The sequence below is a fragment of the Oryctolagus cuniculus genome, chromosome 1 (genome assembly GCF_051225735.1).
Source record: "Oryctolagus cuniculus isolate XC-2025 breed Fujian yellow rabbit chromosome 1, ASM5122573v1, whole genome shotgun sequence".
NCBI lineage: Eukaryota > Metazoa > Chordata > Mammalia > Lagomorpha > Leporidae > Oryctolagus > Oryctolagus cuniculus.
In genome coordinates this window covers 222943366-222964045 of record NC_142867.1, presented here as the reverse complement: position 1 = coordinate 222964045, position 20680 = coordinate 222943366, and the positions used below count along the sequence as shown (strand labels likewise).

The window sequence follows — 20680 nt, the reverse complement described above, 5'->3', positions numbered from 1 at the left end:
GCAGGAAAATTGTCAGAAGCCAGAGCTGGGTATCAAATTCAAGGATGCTGGATGTGGATATCCTAAGGACCAGGCCACATGCGTAATCCTGACCTTGTGAATTTCATCCCACCCCCTTCCAATCAAGCCCTTTTCAAAGTCTAATATGCACAAAGAGGATGAGCCTGCTGCTCACAGTTCTCTTTGTACTGCTAGGAGAGAATCTACATAATAATAAAACTAATGAGATTAAAACATCATTAAATGTACGAGAATTCAGCCTTGATGATACTTTAACACGTAGAACCAAGTCTGTCTGAAGCTGAGTCCACCCCTTGTAATTCCCAACTGTAAGAACCCATCAATTCATTTCTTCTTTCAATGTGGCTTGAATAAGGCTTCTGTATCTTGTAACTATAACAGTGATGGTGGGAACATTGAGCCTCTCACAGGTCTTTTAAATTCTTCTGATGATTCTTGCCTCAGTGATCTTAAATATACCATTTCTACTCTGTGAATAGAGGTGTCCTACTATTTTTTTATGTATATATTTATCTGAATGTCAGAGTTACACAGAGAGAGAAGGAGAGGCAGACAAAGAGAGAAGTCTTCCATCTGCTGGTTCACTCCCCAGTTGGCTGCAATGGCTGAAGCTGCACCCATCTGAAGCCAGGAGCCAGGAGATTCTTTAGGGTCTCCCACATGGGTGCAGGGGCCCAAGAACTTGGACCATCTTTCACTGCTTTCCCAGGCCATAGCAGAGTGCTGGATCAGAAGTGGAACAGCCAGGACTCAGATCGGTACCCATATGGGATGCCAGCACTGCAGGCGGTGGCTTTACCTGCTAAGCCACAGTGCTGGCTCCCAATCTTAATGTTTTTTGCAAGATAACATTTGATCCCAAAATTTAGTGATTTAAATAGTATCCAATTATTGTCTTAAGATTCTGTTGCTAGGAAATTTAGAATCTGCTATACTGGATGTGACAATGATAATTAATCTGCATAATATTTATCATCTAGCAAGTTAGCCTCTACCTATTTGTATGATAGTTTCAGGATTTCAAAGGAAGAATGGAAGCATGCATAGAAATCATTAAAGGCTGAAATTTATAGTTGTTAAAATATTGATCCTGATGTACTCTTTGCCAAATGAAGTTCCAAAGTGACCAACTCAAATCCATGGATGGAGGGAGAGATGGGGAAGAAGTAGACTTTACTTCTTCATGATTAAAACTGCAGAGTCTATTTTCAAAAAGATATTGATACAGGAAAGGTATTGATCATGGCCATATTTGCCCATTATCCACTATGTGGTCCAACCAGTAAAGTTCTCTTCACCCTTTGATATACTACTCAAGTATAACTCTACCTTCAAAGTGTTTCCAGATTTCCTGATCCTACATCTGGGCACAACTCATTTTTCTAAGATTGATTTATTTATTTGCAAGGAAAAGTTACAGGGAAAGAGAGAGAGAGAGAAAGAGAAATCTTCTGTCTACCTGTTCACTCCTCAAATGGTAAAATAGTCAGAGTTGGGCCAAGTTAAAACAAACACATAGTTGTCGCTCTTGAAATATTTGCTGAATGAATGAAAGAATCTTCCCTCAGTAAAATAGTATTAATACTGTTGTTGCAAATACTACTTTCTGTTGCAATCATTTGTGAACCATGGGATGGAAAGCTAGGCAATGACTACATCTTTCCCATGTTTCTACTCACAGTGCCCAGCACTATACTGTATAGAGAATACAAACTTATGCATCAATGAACTGTCTCTGCCTAGTGTGAACTTTACCTTCTTTCCTACCAAAAATGACCTGCTGATGTAGTCAGAGACTCAGTTCACTGAAAAATTAGATTACATTACTGGTTCAGAACCACAAAAAGTATAAAACTCATTGTAGATAGTTAATCATAATGAAATTAGCTCAGTGAGTCTCCACCTAAATCAAATCAAATATCCGTTTTATGGGCTTATGAACAGATACAATCATTCTTTCCGCTGAAGGAGAGCTTGGGAGACAGTAAGTGCCGGCGGGAATGTGAGAGGGCTGATGTATCTTTATGTCTCACTAGGGACCAAGAGGTAAAAATAAATAAATAAGGCTCACATAAATGAATTGCCGTGGTTCGGTATAACCTAATCAATTTGTGGCTGGGTACAAAATAAAATTCAGTATGCTGTGCCAGAGAGTGAACCGAAATAAATTCTTTCTTTCCATATGAAGAAATTATCAGAGATATATGAAGTCTGATGGAATGCCCAGCCAATAATTTGTACAATTGAATTCTCTGTTAGCTTATTCATCACACACATATGTGCATATATACATAATTAAAATATTTTGCCTGCTTTTAAATTGGGCCCCTAATTTGGCATCTATCCAACACGAAAAAGTAATGCTTAAAATAGTTGCTATATTTTTGTTCATCTATGTGGGAAAACAGGAATAATAGTAGTTAGGAATGGGACAAAATGAGGGGGAAGAGAGGATGCTTGATATATTCTTGGACAAGAAAATAGTGGTGATTTCAGAGAGCAATACCCCCAGTAAAAATAATGAATTTAGCACTTAGTAGGTGCATCATACTGTTTAGTATCAAAGATACTCAATCAACTTTAACTGATTTCATTCAGACTTGAGGATTGTGTTATTTTATAACAGACTGCAAACACAGAAATCCACAGTAACAGTGCTACCATTAGTAGTACCACATCTTTTATAACTCACACTGACATTTTTACTAATTACAGTAATTATAATGATAATAACTAGAATCATCAATTCATGATTTACCAAATCATATCATAAATGTTATTGCACTTTAATACTTGTCATGGTGCTGTGCTGAAATCAATATATTCATTTTACAGGTCAGAAAAATTTCAGGCTAATTGACATGCTCACAGATCACAAGATCACAGTTGTGTTTGTAGAAATGCTGATCCGTAACACAAGTTGCTTTCATTACTCTAGATGTCTATGCTGCACACATTTCATTATTAGAAAAAAAGAGTGGGCCGCCACCGCCATCCCCGCCGCGTGCCTCCAAGCCACTGGCCGGGCGGTGGCCCTGAGGGCGAGTTGCTGGCCGAGATGCCGCGGAGAACCAAGGCGGAGCCGCAGTCCCAGTCCCCAGTGGTCCCGCCCAGCGCCGGACTCGGTCTGCATGGGTTCCTGGTTCGTTCTTGCTCTTCTTGGCAGTGGTCTGATTGATGTCAGTGTGCCAACAATGCTAGTACAGTTTCACCTTCCATAGGAATTACGAGATCAAGTAAAGCATCAACAGCAGAATCAGTTAAAGAGACCAAAACTTCAACTACAGCTTCTTCGGTACCTTCTTCAGTAACTTCACCAACAGTCAGCTCAAACCTAACTCGGACCCATCTAGGTAACCACTGTCCATTCTTCAGACTCTGTGAATGGGACCACAAGGACAGCAAGCACCAGTGCTGTAGGCACTACTGTTTCACCAGATGGAGCGTGGCTTCCAGACAACCAGTTGTTTATTATCATAGTGCTATACATGTAAGGTTTAAGAAACACCAGCAAGTCGGGAGCCATTCCAATTCTTCCCACTTATCCAACGGCCGCACTGAAGATGTGGAGTCCGAGTGTACATCAACTCTTCATTCATCAATGGCTACCAAGAAAAGAAAAAATTCATAACTGCACAAGGACGAAAAGAAGAAATGGTGAATGATTTCTGGAGGATGATCTGGGAACAAAACACAGCTACCATTGTCATGGTGACCAACCTAAAGGAGAGAAAGGAGTGTAAGTGTGCCCAGTATTGGCCAGACCAAGGCTGCTAGACCTATGGGAATATCCACGTGTCTGTTAAGGATGTGACTGTCCTAGTGGACTACATAGTATGGAAGTTCTGCATCCAGCAGGTGGGTGACATAACCAACAGAAAGCCCCAGCGCCTCATCACTCAGTTCCACTTCACCAGCTGGCAGGACTTCGGGGTACCTTTCAACCCGATTGGCATGCTCAAGTTCCTCAAGAAGTTGAAAGCCTGTAACCCTCAGTATGCAGGGGCCGTCATGGCCTATTGCAGCGCTGGTGAAGGGCGTGCAGGTACCTTTCTCATCATTGATGCCATGCTGGACATGACGCACACAGAGCGGAAGGTGGACGTGTACAGCTTTGTGAGCCGGATCCGGGCACAGCATTGCCAGATGGTGCAAACAGATATGCAGTATGCCTTCATATACCAGCCCTTCTGGAGCATTATCTGTATGGGGATACAGAACTGGAAGTGACCTCTCTAGAAACCCACTTACAGAAGATTTACAACAAAATCTCAGGGACCAGCAACAATGGGTTAGAGGAGGAGTTCAAGAAGTTAACATCAATCAAAATCCAGAATGACAAGATGCGGACTGGGAACCTCCCAGCCAACATGAAGAAGAACCGAGTTTTACAGATCATTCCGTATGAATTCAACAGAGTGATCATTCCAGTCAAGTGGGGCGAGGAGAACACAGACTACGTGAATGCATCCCTCATCGATGGCTACCGGCAGAAGGACTCCTACGTTGCCAGCCAGGGCCCTCTTCTCCACACCATTGAGGACTTCTGGCGAATGATCTGGGAGTGGAAATCCTGCTCTATCGTGATGCTGACAGAACTGGAAGAGAGAGGCCAGGAGAAGTGTGCCCAGTACTGGCCTCCTGATGGGCTAGTGTCCTATGGAGACATCACAGTGAAGCTGAGGAAGAAAGAGGAATGTGAGAGCTACACCATCCGAGACCTCCTGGTCACCAACACCAGGGAGAACAAGAGCCGGCAGATCCGGCAGTTCCACTTCCATGCTGGCCTGAAGTGGGGATTCCCAGCGATGGGAAGGGCATGATCAGCATCATTGTGGCCGTGCAGAAGCAGCAACAGCCGTCAGGGAGCCACCCCATCACCGTGCACTGCAGCGCTGGGGCAGGACAGACAGGGACCTTCTGTGCCCTGAGCACAGTCCTGGAGTGCGTGAAAGCAGAGGGGATCCCGGATATTTTCCAGACTGTCAAGAACCTAAGGCTGCAGCGGCCACACATGGTCCAGACAAAGAGTTCTGCTACAAGGTGGTGCAGGAATACATCGATGCGTTCTCAGACTACGCCAACTTCAAGTAACAGGCAGCCAGGCCCCGTGGACAGGAGAATTGCCTTTAATATTTTGTAATATTCTGTTTTGTTAATATACCCAAAATTGTGTATATATCTTATAACGGTTTTAGAAATTGGTACATAGGCTTCTATTACCTATTAGGTGGAGATTTTATATGTAAATGTGTTAGCACTGATAGTCCTTTTTCCAATGTTTTATTGGGGAATTAAATAGTTTGATGTTTGGATTGATATCGTGAAATCCTCGGCCTGGAAGCGGGGATGGAGTCCTCTGGTTTACACATCTTTGCCTAAAGAAGAGAAACAAAACCCATTCCAGGTAGCTCAGCGCCAGCTAAGAAAAAAAAAGCACAAAGTTTCAGAGCTCTTGAGGAAAGCTATCGTCCCAGGACCCCCACACAGTCCTCTGTCCCCTCCCTGCATTGTAAATATCCCTGCCGGGCACCCCCTCACCAATGGACACCCCAACATCTCACTGTAATGGAGCAAGTGGTAGCTCTGGCACCACACTAGGGATTATCAGGTAATAAAGCTTTGACTCCCTGAAAAAAAAAAAAAAAAGAATGGATTAGGATTGTAGAAGACATGTCCTCCATAAAGTCCTCCATAAATAGTGTTTTTATTTAATTAGTTTACTATCAGTTCAATTCAGTGAAAGGCATTTCAACTAATTTTTATAAATGTATATTGGTTTATTTGCTTTCATCTCTTAACCTTCTTTTGAATTTATTCTCTATTGCCATAGTGATCTTTCTGAAATTCCCATTTGGTCTTTTCTCTCCACTGATTACAACTACCCAATGCCTTTCAGTTAATTTCCTACATTATAACTTCAGTTTTTTTTAGAATAGCATTTCCTTGATTTCTTCCTATTTCCAAAGTAGTCATGGTTTTTCTTACTTCCTTGATTTTGGAAGCTTCATCTCTTTTATCTACTTGAAAAATGCCCAGATTTGTTTAACAATTACATTTGTAAATTATAATTGTGTGCTCATTCATTAAATTTATAAGATATTTACCTTTTCAATCTTTTAATTCCTGTTTATTAAACATCAACTTTATACTAGGCTTCACAGTAATTACTAGAGATATAATGATAAAATAGGCTAACAGAGTTAATGATTTTGTAGAGCTCTCTCTTCAAGCAATCCTTCCTTCTTGTTGTCCAGAATCACTTCAGTGATTCTTGTAACTCCTTAGTTTGAGCACATATAAATTCACATATTGTATCACATGCCAATATTTCTGTAAATACAGTTCTCCAGTTCCAGATTGGTCAGCAATTCAAAGTACAAGATTGTGTCTGCTTCACACATCATCGCAAACATGGAACTTTCATGTATTAGGAATTTTGTAAAATATTCATTAAATAAATGTATATGTGACTTGTGATCTTGAGAGATTGAATCTAACTTCATAGGATAAATTCCTTATATGGACACCATGTGATCAAAGGTTCAGACTTTTAAAAGACAGTTCTATATTCAAATTGAGGCTCATCCACATACTACTTATATGATCCTTACCACATTACTGAACCAATGAAAGCCACAGTATTTTAATCTATAAAATAGAGGGTAAATAGCAATTTCCCATAATCATATTATGCAGATTAAAAAGCTATGCTACAGAAAGTTCTTTTATCAGTACACCTATAAATCATATGCATTAAATAAATGATTATAAATTTTAAAATCATTTATATTATAAAATGGAGCCATTGACACATTGTCTCCAGGCAGATTTTAAAGTAGTAATTTTAAAGTAGTAATATATTTAGATTTTTACATAAGCAAGTCTTTTTTTTTTTTTCCTCACTTATGTATTCTGATTTGGAGTACCTACTTTTGAAGATTGAGAACTTTAAGTATACTTGGAAATTCTCCATATATTCCTTCTCTTGCTCCACCCTTATTTATGCAACCCAGTTTAAGAGGCCTATCTTAAATGCCATGAGACAGTCAGTGGAGAGATAGAAATAGATCTCATTAGCAGAACGGTCCAATTATGTCCAGCCTTCCCCATACTTTAAAAGCAACAGTCCCTGTTTCATGGGCTGTACAGAGGTGTAGGGATTTTCAAGCTTACAATAAAGGCTTTTATGTTCAGAATCATCGGAAGGGGCTTCAAATGGGAATTATCAAAATAAGGAGGTCCATGACCACTTTTCCTCTGCAGTATCCTTGGATTCCTACTAAATGATGACTTCATGTAATTAAAATGAACAAAGTATGTGTTGATGCTCCATGTTCACAATCACAGCGCTTTCTATCTCCCTTTATTTAACTACTTTGTTTATCTGAAACTGGTGTTCAAAAATAATAACAGAAATAGAATATGAACATGTTCCTGCAGGGCTGTATTTTTAGTAGCTCATCACTTTGGTGTAGGATATTGGAGGTTGCAGAGTCTAATTATGAACCTGAGAAGAGGTTGGTGGGGAGACAAGGGATGTTGAGGTGGGAGTGGCAAGGAATAAAGCAGAGTAGGTGTTGGTGAGTGGGCTTCATCCTATAAAACTCCAGCAAGAACCCACTGTAAGTTGCTTGGAGAGTGGCATTATAAATGATACCAGAAAACAGAAAGACATCTTGTGTCCAAATATCACTGGTAGAGGTTTTCGATGTACTAGTTTTCTAATTGGCTGTAGGAGGAAAAGCAACCTTTTTTCTAACCACCTCTAAATAATATTCCATAGCAAAATGCTTCCAGAATATTCAGAAACAGTAGAGTGATGACTAATAGTGTAGACAGCTGCATGGAGGTGCTGAGAGGACAACCACAGAGCTGGTGTTGAGGATGAACTTTTTATATCTTTATTGATGATCACAAAGAATTAAATAGCATTTGAATGCAATTTATTATTGGTATTGATTTATGAGTGAGCCTGTGTATTTATAGCTCTTTCATATCTGCCAAGTTCTTTCCCATCATCATTTTTAGTGTTTTATGCCTCAAAGATGCTATAAGGAAAGTATTCTGTCAGTTGGTAAGGAGGGATGCCATTCATCATGTTAGAACTTTGTCAAAGGGTAAATTGAGGCATTTGAATAGTGATAAGATGGGTCACAGGGATATTCTACATTAAGAACTGGGACAGAAATAAAGTAGGTCAAGTGAAAGAGAGGTAGAAATAAAAGTTAGCTGTATTGATTTAAGTCTAAGAGGACAGAAATAGGTGCTGGGAAATGTGCAAGGGATGCAGGAAAATGAACCAAATTACAACCAGACAAAAAAGGTGAAGGAACCCAGATATTGAATTTGTGAGCAGAGCTTTGCTCAGAGCGGCAAATAAGGCTTGATAAATTCAGTAAGAGTTTTTTAATGCCAGATAATAAAGGTGCTTTATTTAAAGACAATGATACTGTGTTCTCTTCTCTATAGCTGATTCTAAAGTAAATAGATGCCTCATTACAATAGAACATATTTAGGGACTGAAATTATTGTTTCTTGCTTGGCCTATTGCAGATAGAGACCCAGAATAGTCATTTATTGGATTACTATTCAATGAGTGAATAATAAAAGAAGCAAAATTGGGCAGCATATAATACAATTTGTGGTTTTGCTGTTGCTTTCTTGGGGTGTTACTTATTTGTTGTTGCATAAGAAGTCACTCTAAAGAAACTAATGATTTAAAACGACCAACCATCATTTAATATTTCTAATAAGTCTGTTTCTCTTGATCTGCATCTGACTGATGGATCTCAGCTGAGTTTGCTTATGTGTATGTGTTCAGGTGGCACCTTGACATAACAGGTCATCTTTAAAACTTTATGTACATGATTGGTAGTGACTGGCTATTGGCTGATACTTCTATGGTGACTGGTCCACACAGCTTTTATTCCATAGGCTAACCTGGGTTGTTCATGGGCAATGGCAGAGAATTTAGGGGGAGTAACAGTGTGCAAGGTCTCTTGATGCTTAGGCTCAGTATTGGGGCAACATCAGTTCCACATTCATTGCTCACAGCAAGTCATTGATGTGAGCTCAAATTCAAGGGGAATGTAAATAGACTCCTCCTCTTGATGAAAATTGCTGCAAAATCACCTGGGGAAGTGGTAGGAGAGAAGTGATTGCTGTCTTTTTGCAAACTATCTACTACACCTGGATTGCATTTTTTGCTTCTCAAGGGCTGATAAAGATCATTCTGACAAAACATCCATATGTGACACATAGAAACTTGGGCTGAGTCAAATAAATGTACCCACTGAATTATAAAGTACTTGAATATGTATTTATGTGGAGTATATGATTATGTTCTACTGAGATAGAATATTCAAGGTTACATGCACAAGACTTACAGTCCAGCAGTATAAATTTGTTTTCACTTTACCATTTCCTAGTCTAAAAATGATGATTACCCTAATACTTATCATATATGACTACCATGAAGCATTATATGAGCTAATGTCTGTATGTTTTTATGTTTTTATACATAGTGCCTTATTCAGAGTAAATGGTCAATGTATATAATTTTTTTATCCTTAAGGATCCTACTTTAGTGAGAATAAAAAGTAATGAATTTATGGGCTCTTACATGACGAGGGTACATTTTTTTTCCTTGTTGCAATTTTAATCACCTTCAAGATGTACATGTCAAGAAAGACATAATTTCTCAGGATATTTCACAGATAAACCTCATCAGTATCTAGGACAGTATATACCTCCTATATAGAAGCTAATTTGATAAGGCCTATGCTCACACCTGAGTATTTTTACCCAGTGATTAAGGTCCTAGAGATAGTAAAGCAGCTCCTTTTCAAGTTTGTGATGTTTTCCTGTCCCAGATTGTAGATTAACCTGACTACATGGAATAATGAGGATATGCAGGGTTTCATGGACCTTAAGTCAGAATCCCTTGTGTTTCTGGAGTACTAATTTGCTTTAAGGGATATGACTCCCTGGGTCCACAAGAAAGAGTAGCCATATTGAGGGGACTCAAATCCCACTTGCCCACAAGTGCTGATCAAAGTAAAAACAGAAGGGAAGTGCCTCCACCTGCAGTACCAGCATGCCAGAGCCAGCCAGGAGCCAGGAGCTTCACCCAGGTCTCCCATGTGGGTGCAGGGGTCTAGGCACTTCGGTTGTATTCTGCTGCTTTCCCAGGTGCATTAGCAGGGAGCTGGATTGGAAGTGGAGCAGCCGGGACTTGAACCAGTGCCTAAATAGGATGCCAGCACTGCAGGAGGAGGCTTAATCTTCTACACCTAGCACAGGCCCCAATTTCAAAGCCTTTATCAGTACTTTGGATGATATCCTCTCTCTTACTTCATATATATGCATGCAGCAAAAGGATTCAAAACAATTAAGCAAAAATATATAATGTGTTTAGTTTCGTTTTTCCACAAATTTATGTGAAGTTCCCCCTGTATTTCTGTGTGATATTTGTGTGTGTGTTAGAGACAGACTTCCTAACTGTGTAGTGTAGTTGAAAGCTTGTAACTTCACACTCTGATGATCTAGCCTTACAACTTGCCATATTTATCTTTTTAGGTAGTTCTCTGACGACCCTTACCTCCACAGTCCTTTGATGATGGAGATGACATTGGTGGGTGGATTTATTTATTGATTTCTCTTTTATTAATATGCATTCATAGTCTTATTGTATTACTTTGTAATGATTATGATAAATTCTTCATATTTGGGAGGGAAAGTAAAATATTTGAGGATTTTTGTGGACCCCTTGGTCCATGCAAAGGAAATTGTAATTTTGCTCTATGCCCTAACTACACAAAGCATAGCCTGTGATTTTTAGCATTATCTGGTGTTTGTTAGTAATACAGGCTTCTAGGCCCCATCCCTGACCTACTGAATTTTACAATCTTCATTTTGATAAAATTTTCTGGTAGCTACTTTATATGAGGTGGACTGGAAAGCAAAGGCACATTCAGCATTTTTGTTGCTCTCTAAATAAACTCCTAAAACTGCACAGCTTTGTAGGTATGAGAATATGGACTAGCTAGTGGGGGTCTACTGCATTTAGAAGGTCTCAGAGAAATACAAGAAGCAATACATACCTAAGAACCCGATATTTCATTGCTTTAAATTGCATGTAGACTCTCTAGTGTTAGAGACATTTATCATTTACTCAATATTTAGTGGGGATCTTTATGACAGAAACAACAGAAAATAATGAGAGAACAATGAGATGGAGAGGGGAGGATGAGGAGGTAAAGGAGAGGAAGAAAGAAAAGGTGGGAGAGGAAGGCAAGGGAAAGAGGGGAGAGAAAAAAGGATAAAAAGAAAGTGGAAGGGAAAGAGAAAGAACCCAGTAATTAGCCTCAGGCTTTGAAAAGACAGTAAAGATAGTACAATTTAGAGGAAAGGATACAGAAATAGGAGTGTCAAGGTCCATTTTTCAAGCAAAAATCTTCATGTGACACTTTGGAAACAATCTTTTATCTTGAACATTGAACTTCAGATAAGGGTGCTTACTTAGGTTCTTTCTAAGGTCCCTCTCAGTTTTAGGGTTCTGAATATTATATATGGTTTCATTGAGCTTTAGGGCAAATCTCCAGTCCAGAAGCAAATTGTTTAGCTCCTTCTTATTATTCTTACAGAAGGAAAAAGATACCCCATTTTTCTCAAAATTTGATCATAGATTGGAGTCTCTATATTATTAACATAGATTGGATAACATAATATTTTTATAGACCAGAAAGCCAAAGAATTGAAGGAGAAATGTTACAGTCTTACCAAATTAATGATAAAGTGAATAAAGACTGTAGTCTTATCCATTCAAATATGGTAGGAGACAATCTTCAAATATCTCCTGAAATCTGACATGTTGTTAGGTTCGGGGCAAGGAGATGGAGTCAACACTGAGTAAAAGGGGGTTACCAAGTATATTGCAAGTCACAATACTTCAATAGCAAATTGATAACTATTAAGGAGGAAAATAATTTCAATACTAAAAGTCCTGTAAAATGGTGCTAAAACATTTTAAGCATCTTTTCTTTTCCTGCAGATTTTCTCAGAATCTTTGATATACAATATCAAGATGTAGAATATGTACTTCTTCATAAACTGATTTAACCCTGAGCAACTTTTTATTTGTTGATGCTGTTGTGCCCAAGTAGAACTTACTTTGAGAAATTTTATGTGACTTTAGGGAAGTCACTTTGCTCTAAGTGTTATTTTCTTCTGTATAAATGAAAGGGTTGGATTAGAAATCACTAATGTTCTTTCCAGGTATAAACGGGTACAGTTAAATAAAGCCTAAAAAATATCATTAGCTGAATTTGAGACAATAATGAGTCAGTGCAAGATGCAGAACAAGATAATAAGTCTGTCAATGTTCATAGTACAGATGATCAAGGCTATAGAGGATAGGGAAAGCTAGATATTAGTGTAGGCTCAAGCTGTTAGAACAGACTGGGCTTCTGAGCAAGGAAGGAAAAGAAGAGGGAGTGTTTTAAGTGGTTATAGCTTTGAATTGAGGTGTGAGAAAATGGAAGATTTCAGTATCAGGATATTCTTGGTCTGCAGATAGAGTCCAAGAACCAGCTCAGGCAGGAAGGGGAATTTGTTGGAATGCCCTATTTAGACCATATGTCATATTTATATGGAAAGGGTAAGGTGCAAATGACCTTGAGAACAATTAGAAGCAGGCTCTGAATCACCATCAGTGTTTATTCTATTTTTACTTTTTCCTTGCTTTGCAGTCTGTTCTGCATATCATCTTCCTCTAATTCATAGGGAATACACTCAGCAGCAGCCCTTGGGTCTCACCACTTTTCTTCTCTCACTATCAGAGACGCTCTGTCTCTTTTATTTCCACGTCACATTTTCCTGGGTACATACTTCTGGATGGCCTGTTTGATGCAGTATCTCCCTCGATTAGTTATCTATGGTCAGAGAATTAGGGTCACCTAACAGAGACATGACAGCTGAGGTTTGTCATTTTACTCATAAATGAAAAAAAAAGTCACTGTGATCTGGCACTTGATTTCCACGCTCTATGTTGAACATGGAAGTGATGGGCAGGACTTTGTCTAAAATACGGTCAGGCAGCTATGGGGAAATACAAAGCATGCTGGCTGAGTCCAAATTTTGGAGGTGTTTATAATACCAATATCAAGACATCTTAAATTGATATGTGTATTTTTTTGTTGCTGTTCAATGGTTTTAAACTTGGCATCAAGTCCAGATTGTCTGTACAAGAATTACTTGGTGGGGGAGAAATAAGACATATGCTTACTAAAATCCTGATTCCTCAGCCTATTACTAGCTATTATGATTCTATAGACAGGGTTGGAAGAAGGAATATGCATTTGTTAAAAATTCCCTAGTAGATGGTGATGATTAGATGGTTTCAGAACTTAGTGGTTAATGCAATATAAATTTATTGTGAACCTAATGGACATAATTTTTCTGGTTTCTAAACCTATAATTTGCTAGTTTCTAAGACACAGAATCACAAAATATTTATCTTTTTTTAATAATCTTTAATTCTACAAAGGGACATATAAAAATCTTGTCCATAAATACCCATGTTTGGTCATACATGTATTGTCAGTTCATAGGGATTGTGGACTTAGCAAATGCTTCATTGAGGAGATAATATTTAAGTTGGATTCTTGAACAGTAGATTGATTTGAATGTTCAGGGGATAAAATTTATTCCAAATGAATAGAAGGACATAAAAAGGACCTGAAGGAAGAAAATCTGTTTCTTTTTCAATCTGAGGCTGAAGGACATTCCCCTTGGGCCAATGAATTTGTATGGAGAAATACTTCTTTCTTTTCACTAATATCTGATGGAAATATAGTTATTTCTTCAATTGGACAACAAACCACAATGGAGTTAGTGATACCTGAAAATTTGTTGCCAGCAGAAATTTCATATCCAATTAAGATTGTAATAAATATTCTGCACTTTCATTTCTTTGCTTATCATTATTTCAAAATTCTGGCAATGATCGACCTTCTGCTAGTTATTATTCTTTAATGAGTTAACAATAAAAGAGTTTAATGAGTTACAATTAAATTTGTTTTTTTGTAGTATTGTAACCATTTTATATAATATCTCCTTTGTAAATATATACATTTTTATTCCATACATTAAAAATATTAATCTGGGGGCCTGCACAGTGGAGTAGTGGGTAAAGCTGCCATCTGCAGCACTAGCATATCATATGGGCACCTGTTCAAGTCCCAGTTGCTCCACTTCCATTCCAACTCTCTGGAATGGCCTGGGAAAATAATGGAAGACAGCCCAAATCCTTGGGCTCCTGCATCCATATGGGAAACCTAGAAGAAGCTCCAGGCTCCTGGCTTCAGATTGGCCCAGCTCCAGCTGCTGTGACCACTTGGGGAGTGAACCAGTGGACTGGAGACCACTCTCGCTGGCTCGCTCTCTCTCTCTCTCTTTTTTTTTTTTTTTTTGACAGGCAGAGTGGACAGTGAGAGAGAGAGACAGAGAGAAAGGTCTTCCTTTGCCATTGGTTCACCCTCCAATGGCCGCCGTGGCTGGCGCGCTGCAGCTGGCGCACCGCGCTGATCCGATGGCAGGAGCCAGGTACTTCTCCTGGTCTCCCATGGGGTGCAGGGCCCAAGCACTTGGGCCATCCTCCATTGCACTCCTGGGCCACAGCAGAGAGCTGGCCTGGAAGAGGGGCAACCGGGACAGAATCCGGCGCCCCGACCAGGACTAGAATCCGGTGTGCCGGCATCACAAAGTGGAGGATTAGCCTAGTGAGCCACGGCGCCAGCCTCTGCCTCTGCTTCTGTAACTCCTCCTTTCAAATAAATAAATAAATGAGTAAATAAATCATAAAAAATCTTATTATGGGTGGGCATTGTGGTTCAGTGGAATAGCTATATGCCATATCAGGGTTCCGGTTAAAGTCCCATCTATTCTGCACTTCAAATTTAGCTCTCTGTTAATGCACTTAGGAGGGAGAGGATGCTGGCTTAAATACTTGGGTTCCTACCAACCTCACAACAGACAGAGTTCCTACCTCCTGGATTCGGTTAGCATAGCCCTGACTATTGAAAAATATTTCAGGAGTGAACCAGCTGAAGGAAGATCTTTCACTCTATTTCTCCCTCTCTCTGTCACTCTGCCTTTCAAAAACTTTTTTTTAATATTACAGAAATTATTCTGAGAAGATGTTCTAATTAGCTGCTGCAGGGTAACAAAATACTCTGATATTTGACAATTTACAATAAACTCTTTATTTTCTCATGATTATGACAGTCAAGAATTTGAGAAGAGCCTGGCAAAATAGTTATCTTATGTTATCTCTTATGCTATGGTATATAATTGTTGGCTGTGTTTTCAGCCATCAGAAGGCCTGATTGAGTTGGGCATCCACTATGACTGACAGGTCAGATGGCGCTTTTGAGTAGCTTTCTTACACTATGTTGACTGAGTTCTAACAGGGAACAACTCAGGAAGTAGTGGTCAGTTAAAAGAGTGTTTTAAGAGATAAAAGAAGAAGCAATGTAAGTCTGATTTCAAATCATATGACACACAGTTTTATTTCTAATTGTTTCTTTTGGTTACAAATGAGCTGTTAAACCCAGCCCCAGTTCAAAAGAAGATGAAATATTTTCCTTCTCTTGTCAGGAGAAGAATCAGAAAAACTGTGAGTGTCTTTAACTTATTACAAAAGGGTTCTGTAGGCTTTGCTAGAATATTGAAGATGTTCATGGCATAAAAAATGCCATGAGCATCTGTTCTGGAGTGCATGCTGAGGTGTGTATTCTGTAAAAGAGGAAAAGTGTTCTCATTTAGTATGAGCTTTGGAGTGTACCTGTGGAAGAATAGCTAGCTACTAGCCATTATGTAAATTCTTCCAAGTTGTATTATTCCACTGTCAGTGAGAGACAAATAAACAAATAAATAAAAAGGCCTACTTAACCTTGAGGGGTCAAAAATGACAAATTGAGCTAGCCCCCAACCAGAAGAGCAAGCCAACAGTTTTATAATGTGAAAGCATCTTGCTTTTGGGGAGATACGACTTGTCTTCCAATGTTGATTATAATTAAAAGAGATGGGAAAGAAACACAAAGAGGCCCTCTATCCCCCAATCAAACATGCTGCAGTGATGGATCAAAGAGATGGGAACTGACATCTCCCATCTCTAAGACACCCGGAGTAGAAACACAGTCGATAAGATGGCATGCTCATTAATGTGCTATGCCTCTTCCCCTATCACTGGGAGAAAGATGAAACTTGACAGTCCTCTTCTCACTGACTCCTCACCTCCTTCCTTCTCACCTCTTTCCACAGGTGGGGAAAGCCTTTGGCTGAGAAGTACTTTATGTTGTATTCATGGGATAGTTGGATGAGATTTTTAATTAGATCTATAGCTAACAACTTTACCTTGTTCATTTATAGGCTTAAGCCACAAGATGAATTGGGATTGGGGCAAATTTATTCTGATATAAAGAAAATAGGTCTCCTTAGGTTGAAAGAATTGCAGCTTCACAGAAGAACCTACTATCTCTTAACAGCTTCACTTAAGAGATGTTTCTGTAACATCACAATCTACTGAGAAAAAAAATGGCTCAGATTTCTTGTATGTATTCTGGGAGACTGTTTTGGAGAAACTGAGAATTTTGGATTCTGAACAATAACTGCAAACCTCTTAAAGACAAAAATAATGTTGTAATAATCTTCATATCTTTAGTATCTATCAGTGTCTACAATATATTAGACCATGAATGAATGTATAAATGATGAATGAATAAATGATAGTAAGTGAAATTTAACAGGGGATTGAAAAATCTGTCTAGGTTCCTATAGAATAAAATCCCAGAATTTTGCTAACATAATATCCAATGTTATCTAATCTTTGGCTACTTCTTCAATTCAATCTTTCATTACTGCCCTCTTGCTCACCAAACTAAGAAGCAACAAGAAATTATGGCTGCATGTTTTATTACCTTTGTTTATGCTACCCCAACTCTAAAGATGTGTACAGTGCTAAACTAAATAGGTGTTTAGAGAAATTTCTCTGCAATCAGAAGCCTACAGATCAGGCAGAGACAACCACATGAAAACCTGAAAGTAGGAGTGGAATCCACTGTCCAAGCTAAAAGTGTGTAAAGTTTTTTTTTTTTTTTTTAAACAAAGACCACTGTTATGGCTGAAGGATAGTCAATGAAGAAATAGAATCTACATGAGAATGTCAGAAGTGAGAGGATTGGGTAGGTCCTGCTCACACAAATCTTGAGGGCTGTGGCAAGGAGCTTGGATTGTGCTATAAATAAATGAATGGGAAATCACTGACTTGTACAAAGCAGGAGTGAAACTTAATCAGATTTGTATTTTAAGAATAGAAATTCTTCCAAGAAGCCAAGTTTCAGGGAGCCCAATTAGAAGGTGATGTTAATACTTCATGGGGTCAGATTAGTATGACAGCAATAGTGCAGGAGAGAGTGAAGAAATTGTGTGTGCGTTTTGAAATCAGAGCAAGCAAGATGGCCTGGTGGAATGAAGGAATAAAATTTAAATTAAAAAGTAATCAGAAACATGTTTAGATTTACTGGAAAACAAAAGGAAATATGAATAAAATAACAGTAGAATATCATTTTTTCCCATCAAGTACGGAAGTGTTTTTAAAAAGTAATAAAATCCCAAAACTACAGGTTTTGGAAAACCAATCTAATTGCCGAACAATTGAAGATCAGTTAAATAAATTATAATGCCTGCATATATTTAAATGCTCTGTGGCTATTAAAAATGATGTTGTGGAAGAACACTTAATGACATGGAAAATGTTCACAGAAAGTTTTATCTGTTCAACAACCAGCTGTCAGGGTTCATACTTCTTGTTAAATATCAAATGAATTTGTAGGGAAGAAAAATGTTAATATATTTAACTTGTAGCAGAATGTTCCTCTAGGAGGGGACTATCACTTTATAAGAAATATGCCTGGCAAATTTCTTAGGGGTGAAATTATGAAGCTGAAGACAAACATCATCATGATGCAAGGTTAACAGAAGAACTGACAAAACTTCTTTGCAGTAGGGGTTAAGAGGCTGCTAGGAAAGCCTTCCTCTTATATCACAGTGTCTGTTTCCCTGTTTCACTTTTGATTTTAGTTTCCTGCTTAAATGCACCCTGGGAGACATCAGGAAATAGCTTAAGTGGTTGGGTCCCTGTCACCCATGTGAGAGAAATGGTTTGAGTTCTGCCCTTTTGGCATGAGTCTGGCCCCCAGACTCAGCTATTGAAGGCATTTGGGAAGTGAACCAATGGACAGAAGATCTCTCTCTCTCTCTCCCATTTGGGTACATAGAAAAAAAATACACATTTAATAAGAAGCAAATATAAATATGGAGAAATACATATACCTTGGACTGTGGCCCTTGGTTTGGAATTTGAGCAGATGACAATATCATGTTTGGTCTTTGGCAATGCCAGATAGACCAGAGTCCACAAAAGCAGAATGATAAGGCAAGTCATAAACTTAGGAGTTAGTATATCATAATAGTCATGAGAATGTAGCTCTTCCACTTATCATAATCTAACCTCTGTGGGAATTCTCAGAAACCTGGGAAAGGCTTTCAATTTCCATGGTATATGGTATGAATTTTTCCAAAGAAACAGACATATTACTTCAGTCATTGATAAGTAGTATTCCAGGTTAGATCAGTTAATTACATTTTAAGGATAAAAACTTAAAATGTAAACAAAACCCAAAGAAAATCTTTAAAAAACGTATAATCCAATCTTCTTGTTCATAAGGGGAAAACTGAAGTTTACCTTACAAAAAGTCCCCATATATGTTTGCTCATAGATTAACTTCAAACATGAAATGTAGAAACTTTTATGCTAAACACAAATTAAAGCTGACTTCATTGTGAAATCTGGTATCCAACACTCAGTGCTCAGGCTCACCATTCCAAACAGATATTAGAAAACTTATTACTCTCCATTTGTAGTCTTCTGCAAATGTATGGAAAGAGCTATGGAGTTTGTTTTCAATTCACTGTTTTCATTCTCTGTATTTCCTGTGATTCTAGGCAGCTCTTAAAAGAAAGCCCATGGCTCTTCTAATATTTCATTTTGGAGGTACTATCATGTACTGGTACCCTGCCGTTGCTACAAGATTAATATCATTGTTGGCTGTCATTTCTAGTTATCATTCTGGAGGAAGACAGCATGGCGTAATCAGACGCAAAAGCATGGCTCAATATTCCTTCAGTCTGGAGAACTCAGGCAAAACCGCCACAGTCATGGTCCTTAGTTTGTTCTTCTGAAAATAGCAAAAATAGACATGTTCAGTTTGTGACTGTTTATTTTATCAGAAATATATGTGAAATATGCATGGGAAATTTTAAAATACATGTGCAGGGTCTGGTGTTGTGGCACAGCAGGTTAAGCCACAGCTTGTGACGATGGCATCCTGTGTGGGAGTGTTGGTTCAAGTCCTGGCTGCTCTGCTTTCTAATCCAGCTTTTTTTTTTTTTTTTACTGGCAGAGTGGACAGTGAGTGAGAGAGAGACAGAGAGAAAGGTCTTCCTTTTGCCGTTGGCTCACCCTCCAATGGCCGCCACGGCCGGCGCGCTACAGCCAGCACACCACGCTGATCCGATGGCAAGAGCCAGGTACTTCTCCTGGTCTCCCATGGGGTGCAGGGCCCAAGCCACTTGGGCCATCCTCCACTGCACTCCCTGGCCACAGCAGAGAGCTGGCCTGGAAGAGGGGCAACCGGGACAGAATCCGGCGCCCTGACCAGGACTAGAACCCGGTATGCCGGTGCCGCAAGGCGGAGGATTAGCCTAGTGAGCCATGGCGCCGGCTCAGCTTCCTCTTAATAAGATTTGGAAGGCATATAAAGATGCCCCAAGAACTCCTTTCCACCCTTATGGGAAACCAGGATTAAATTCCTGGCTTCTGACTTCAGCAGCGCCCAGACCCAGATACTGTGGCCATTTGGAGAGTGAACCAATTGATGGAGATCTCTTTCTCTGTTTCTCCCTCTCTCTTTCTGTCACTTTGCATTTCAGATAAATAAACAAATGAATAAACAGTTTTTTAAAAAATAAATAGATAAATGCAAGTGCATATATAAAATAATGATGTTATCAAGCCTAGGAGACTGTATCCCTAAACCACTAGTTATTACCACAAAATGTCCCCGGTACACTACTGATGCTTGCCACTACAACACTAACTTTAACTTTCTAAATACAAAGTTTATCTCCCTACATCTTCCTCTACCAGGGATTTTGTATTCCACTCACTCCCTTAATTCTTTAAGGGAGAGGTTATTTTTCACTCTCTAATTTTCGAAAACCCATTGTTTGAATGTCTTCTTGAAATGAGCTTTTTCCAACACGTGTCATTTCTATGCATCTGGGGAATAGCTGTCAGTCTTTGTTGAGTTTTCACATACATTGTCTAGTTTAATCAATAACTGCCTTTTTTTTGAGGGCAAATATTAACTAACTAAATCTCAACTTACCCTGGAGTTCTACTGGAGCAATTTCATACATAACTCATGTTTGTGTCTCCAACATGGACAAAATAGAACGCAGTAATTGCATTATCATTATTGTAATAATAACCACTATATTTCTTATGTCTTTATAACACTGACACAGTAGACAC

The 20680-nt window shown here is 38.9% G+C and overlaps 1 pseudogene; it reads left to right on the top strand.

Annotated features, from left to right (window-relative positions):
* Nucleotides 1-3606: 3606 nt before the first annotated feature.
* On the top strand, nucleotides 3607-5115 carry LOC100352709 (receptor-type tyrosine-protein phosphatase alpha pseudogene; annotated as a pseudogene).
* Nucleotides 5116-20680: the final 15565 nt, after the last annotated feature.